We start from the raw sequence: 6,726 nt of genomic DNA, 5'->3' as shown, positions 1-6,726 counted from the left end.
TATATTAATGTCTAACAAGAGTGTTTTAAAAAATAATGCATCTAATATATTATTTAGATAGGGACTTATATAGTTAATCATCATCGATGATGTGATATAGTTAATGTGGTTAAACATTCAAAAAAATTGGAAGAATATTTTAAGGTGTGAATAAGTGGATGTCCATGTAGTGTTCAAGTCAACTAAAGAATGCTCACAAAGACTATCTGATAAAAAATGGATTAAATGGTATCTAACTTGCTGCAAATCCTAACACACAGACTCCAATGGTTTGGTTTCTCAAGTTTTGCAACATCAAAACAAAGTCATAAGAACGATTGCATATAATCAACTGCACATCAATGACTACGTTTTAACGACTTGATTCTTCATTTCAATATCCCCCCACAGCTCACAAGAAAGAGCGGCACCATTTCTTCATAGGTGGCACTTGGGTGGGATCGCTTTTCATGATATTGGCCAACCACGATGTTAAATGGTTTGGTCACCAATATCACGAAATGCGATTTCACTTAAGTGACACCTATTTCATATAGTATAATCCAGAATACAAGGTATTCAAAACAAGAATGTCCCCTATGAAATACATAGCCACCAAAAGGTTAAACGAGAGAAAGACGGTGGCTCAAAAGTGCTTGAAAGACAATCATCGATAACTCAATAAAATGATAATATCATTATCATCATAGCCACCAAAACATCTCTCTCTAATAAACATAAATTTGTTTGAGATATTGAAACAAACATGGGAAAAATATAAAAGCACAACTTATATAGAACAATAAATATTTGGGCAATGACATTCAGAATGAGTAGGAGGATATTTTAATCCTGTGAATAATCATATGGAAAGGTTCACAAATTATCATCACTATGTCATGCCTTTAAAATCCCAAAAAAACAATTGAAATTCTATTAAAAATTCACAAGTACAAATAAACAATGAAGAAAAAAAAAGCGGAAACCTCTCAGACAAATGCCTCGATATGTCGTCATGATTATGAATGGATCGGACTCGTCATCAATTATTCATCATCACTGAGAAAAACCACGATTTAAACCATTTTCCTTCATAAAAATTTCGAGAAAATTAACAAAACAAAAACATAGACAAAAACAAAGACATGTTACATATTAAACAAAACGAAAGTAAATAAGCTAAAAACTAAGGTTTCAGAAAGAAAGAAAAAAAAACATAAACGGTGGCTATGCTATGTTATGCTACTTGGTGTTGGTGATCCAAAGAAATGATTCGGTTTTATAGAGCATTTGTTCCGTTACGGCTTTAGGGTTTCTGTGAATATTTGGTGATTTGAATGGGCCTTAACCCGCTAAAATTGGGCTTTGATTTTCCCATCAGGAGTAAGAAGGAAATGTTTCGGGCAGTTGTTACTCCTATCTCAATATATTTTTTCACACCCCCTACCACTTTTAAATTTTTATATAATTAGTGTATGTTTGGTTCCATTTTCAGATAGGTCATAATTGATTATAGAGGTGTATAAATGATTCTAACATGTTTAATTGCTATCAAGTAGAATTGATTTTGTCTCCATAATTAATTCTACTTGAAGTTAGGATGTGTAGCTTTTGATTCTAGAATTGGTTTTTACACCCAAATTTATAATTTAACTCACTTTTACATGAATGTATCAAAATAAAAATTATTTTACTTTTAACTCGCTTTTAGGTGAAATTAATTTACAAAACCAATTCACTCAAAAACAATTTTTCTCGCTGCATAACCAAATATACAATTAGTGTTTTTTTCGACATATAATTAGTTTGTGTGTAACCGATTAAAAATATTTATAGGGAGGAAATGAAATCCCATTGTTGTTCATTAACCTTGCATCTCAAATTCTTGGCAAAATTTTTTTTGTAAGTATATGAAATGACAAAATTATTATAAACTCACACATGTAAGTAGAGATGTCGGGGTTCAAACCCCGATGATGGCATCTGGCCTAAAGATTTCGATATTTTGCCGGTTGACTTCGATATTTTGCCAGCTGACTTAGGACTTGTGGACATTTTAAAGTTCTTTTATCTTATTTGGTTTTAACACATTTGTCCTCTATATTTTTTGTCTCGTTTAAGTCATTTATCTATCAAAATATGCACAAATTGATCCTTTCTTTCATTTTTTTCATTAAAATAATGTTGAAATATATATTTTAATAATAACCTTATTTTATAAAAAAAAATTACTAAAAATAAATAAATACATTAACCATATGAACATCTTCATCCTCTTGTTTTTCGTCACCATCTTCTTCCCTAAATCAAATCAATGTCCACTCAAATACACAAGCTCATGATTCTAAATCTTCATATCTAAAAAACCATAAGTTTACAAAACATATAAAAAAATCTCAAAATTCAAATTTAAGAGTTAAAGGAATCAAGTTTTGTATTGAAGCCTTGATTTTTTTAAGAAAGTAATGTCACTTTCATTAGCTCATATACACCTTCAATTAGCTTAGGTATCTTCACTTTCATTGCTCCTTGAATTATTTCTTTTGTTTTTCTGATAAAGTTTTAAAGCAATATGATCAAGTAGTCAAAAAAACGGATTTTCGATTAAGACAAAACGGAAATTGCTAACAGTGTCTTAAAACACAAGGATGAAGGTTAGGAAGATTGGTATGGTCCTTGCATTGGTTATCTATGTTACAAACAGGCTCAGTATTGGTGCTGATACGGTTCAGATTATATAATCTGAATTGTCTCCCCCTGAATTCGTGCCACAAGAGGGGGGTGTTTGGAGGGAGTTTGAATTTTATAATCTGAAGAAAGCAAAGAATGGGCCCTATTTTTTGCGTTGTTCGGATTATAAAGTCCAAATTGGTAAAAAAACTCATTTTTCCACTCAAAATAGAGGAAAACTCATTTCGGATCATAGAATCCAAAAATCCATTGATATTTTCGTAAAAAAATTGGGAGCGCGAGAAAGGATATGGTAATAGTCAAACTAATATTACAAATTTGATATTTAATACATAATTGATTATTTTTGTTGTTGTATTTGGAATAGGCTCAACCTAAGTTATCAAGCCTAAGTCGTTGTGGCTCAATTGAGTCTTAAAACGTGGTTAAAAAAAAAAACTCAGGTCTCTCTCTAAAAAATCCCTAACTCATTGTCATCACTTATAATCCAACAACATGTCTTTCTTTTTCATTTTTGATCTCTTTTACATCTTTTCTCTCTCGATCTCTTTCCAATATTTTGGATTGGTTGTTTAATATTGATTTTCCATCATTCTTAGGTATTGATCATGCGATTGTGTTGGAAGATACATGATACCGAGATACAGGACAATTGACAAATTATAGTTTTTTGAGATTTTTCATCATTTTCTTTTCAATCTGGGTTTTTTTTTAACGAGTTTGACTTATGGTTTATAATTTATGATGAGATATTATTGCATGAACTCTTACCTAAGAGATTATTCTTACACCCAACCAATAAAAATATGACACATGTTATTAACTTTAAAAAAAATGTGATTTTAATTAAGGAAATGGAAACAATAAATGGTGGTGGGTGGTTTTTGTTGGTTAAAGAAAGTGGAAAAAGGAGAGAGAAGTATTAAAAATAATGAGAAAAAATTATGATATTAATTATTTTTATTATTTTAATGAGATGTTTGATTTTAATTGGTTGGGTGTAAGAATGATCTCTTAGGTAAGAGTTCATGGAAGAATTTCTCATTTATGATTTTCTTTTATTTCTTTTATTATTTTTGTTTTCCTTTTTGCAACTATTTTTATTTTATTTTTCATGATTTATATTGTTTTAAGGTTTTTGGGGTCTATGTTTATGTTAATATTTTTAGGGTTTTTGTTCTAAACTTACCTAATTTCTTTAAATTTGTAAGGCTCTACTTTGTTGGTAGGAAGTATTTAGTAAAAGTGTAAGTAATATATATCTCACATTTTATTTGTTATTTTTTAACTATATTCATATTTGTGTAATATTGCATGATTTTCTGATTAATTATTTTGTAAATGTGAATAGAATATCAATCAAATATGTATATAATTTAAGAATAACAAATCCTTGAGAAAAAATAACAAATAAGGGTGATATGAATATTATTTAATGCACTGCTTATTTGTGGATTTTTACTTGCCTACTCAATCTTTATAACCAACACAAGAAAGCCTAAATAAAAAATTAAAGAGTTGAAGTTAGAATAAAAACATAAACCCTAAACACATCAAAAAAATTTAAATTGTAAAAAAGAATATAAAAACATATTGTAAAAGAATAAAGCAAATGTAAGAAAATCATAAGCATAGACCATGTAGCAAACTCATGTTAAACAACACAAAAATTAAAGGAATGAAAAATCTCAACAACCCCAACATATTTTACATCATTGCTCCTAATTTCAATTAGTTTCCAATATGCATGCGGTTTTCCGATTAATAACTTAAATTGATAAAAATTCAATGTTATACAACCAACCATAAATCGTAACAAGAGATATTAAGAGAAAAGGGGAAAAAGAGATGATAAAACTAAAAAAAAGATCGATAGAGAGAAAGGAAAAAAAGAAACCACGATGGATTAGAATCGCTGACTCTAATGAGTTCGTTTGAAGACGAGCTAGGGTTGTCTTGCAAGCAAGGGGGGGGGGGGAGAGAGAGAGAGAGAGAGAGAGAGAGAGAGAGAGAGAGAGAGAGAGAGAGAGAGAGAGGGGAGAGAGAGAGGGAGCATTTTAAGACTTAAGTGGGCAAGGGAAGCCTTGAATATGGTAAATTCGATCTGGCCAATTCCAAATACCAACAATATCTCACAATTTAACTATAATATCTATATTATATTTAGAATATTAGTTTTACTAGACCGATTGGTTTCGGTCTTTGGCGGTTCAATATTCCTTGATTGAACGCCAACCATTCTAAACCTGATAAATGAGTATGATTACACGTAAGATCCACATTCAATCGTCAATTTAATTATGTTTGGGTCGGCCTGTGTTGGTACACACAGAAGCAGTTCCTTGTTTAACCCTAATGTGTTTGTGTGTGTATTATATACATGAGTAATGCTATTTATCGGGAGAGATAACTTCCCGAATTCATCCCGACGCATCACCAACCAATGGAAAGTCTTGCTGTGCGGCAAAAAAGGAGGAGGTGGGGTATGGTTTTTGGAATATATCAAGTGAATAGTAATTCGGGAACCTCTCGAGATGTTATTGTCGGAACGTTTAGCAATTTCCTATATACATATATGCATACTAATTGTTTCAGATGCAAATAGATTTTGTTCAATTAATTATATTCGTATTTTAGTAGTTTTTTATTTTTTGTTTAGAAATTAACAACACAATATGTAAGAAATCACGTGTTTCAGGTGTCATGGCCTCAAACCCGAAGGTTTGTAGAAAATAAGAAAGTTGCAACAGTTTATTAAAGACAAAACTACAAATTCATCATAACTTAATTTCATAAAACATTTTTCGTTCTTTATATGTTTTTTTACCGATTTAATCATTTATGTTATTAAATGTCAACATCATTATTTTTATTTTATTTTAATAAAAGGATCATGCTAACCGATGTCTTCGAGACATTGATTAATAAAGTTAAAAGTATACATTTTTCATTGAAAACAAAGAATTGTTGACTTTTAAGAACTTGGATATGCAACTTTCCTGACACTTTTCTTAACTAGGACTCTCGAGACATCAGTTAGCATTTTCCTTAAAGAACGATGAGATTTCATTCAAAAGAAAAAGAAAACAAGAGATAGGCTGGTCCCACATAATGGCAATGCACAAAAATGAGCAGGATAGAAACATATAGCCTCCTACACTAAAAATTACTCACTCCGTTCCTATATTTAAACACCCATTTGATTTTATTTTTGTCCCAAAATGTAAACTCCTTTTCAAATTACTAGATGCATTTATTGCCCTTTTCCTAAACATACCCCTAATTAATACTACTAATTTGTCTTAAAATATGAATAGTCAAATTTATTACACATACAAACAAAGGACAATTTGGTAATATTAATACACAAAACAAAACAGACACATTAATTATACCGACAACTTTTCTTAAGAAATGTGAAAAAAGCAAATGGGGGTTACATTAAGGGACGGAGGGAGTAATAAAAAGATGTGAATTCAAAAACACATCACAACAGAGAAAACAAAGATTAAAACATGTGAATTAAAAAAACAGAGATTAGAACAAAAAAGAAAAAGAAAGGAGGGAAGGTGAGGGAGAGAGGTAGGATTGATAGTGTTGAGATGGCTTTGAGGGAAGATATTTATATGGTTGAAATAAGGGAATGGTGTATGGAGAAGAAGAATGTATTTTGTTGTTGTTGTATATTTTGAATACTTCAAAAGTAATTTGTTTTATTTCAAAAGTAATTAGTTTTATTTGAAAATAAATTTTACGTATTTTACCAAGTCTTGTGGAACTTCCTTTAGAAATTGTCTGCCTAAAAAATAAATAAATTTTAATTATGTTAATTGTGCTTTTAAGTGTGCTTAATTAATTTTGACTTGGTAATTTTACTAAGTGAGGTGTCCTTGATTTTTGCCGGTCATGCACACTATTTTTTGGCCTTTCCTTAAACTTCTCACCTGTTAGTGTTGTTATTACCATTATTATTAATTAATATATTTAAACTAGCTTTTTTTTTTTTTTAAGAATCCCATTAACTTTAATTACTCGAAAGATAAACTAGAAAACTTT

At 30.1% G+C, this 6,726-nt stretch overlaps 1 non-coding gene across 1 annotated transcript; it reads right to left on the bottom strand.

Moving 5' to 3' along the window:
- Window positions 1-963: 963 nt before the first annotated feature.
- LOC146919879 (small nucleolar RNA SNOR75) lies at window positions 964-1,044 on the bottom strand. The gene has a single exon (XR_015013103.1). It is a non-coding gene; the product is annotated as a small nucleolar RNA SNOR75 (small nucleolar RNA).
- Window positions 1,045-6,726: the final 5,682 nt, after the last annotated feature.

The sequence above is a fragment of the Medicago sativa genome, chromosome 5 (genome assembly GCF_051527215.1).
Source record: "Medicago sativa cultivar Bolivia chromosome 5, Bolivia_mono, whole genome shotgun sequence".
In the NCBI taxonomy this organism is placed as follows: Eukaryota; Viridiplantae; Streptophyta; class Magnoliopsida; order Fabales; family Fabaceae; genus Medicago; species Medicago sativa.
Note: the sequence above shows the minus strand (reverse complement) of the source record. Positions and strands in the feature narration are given on the sequence as shown.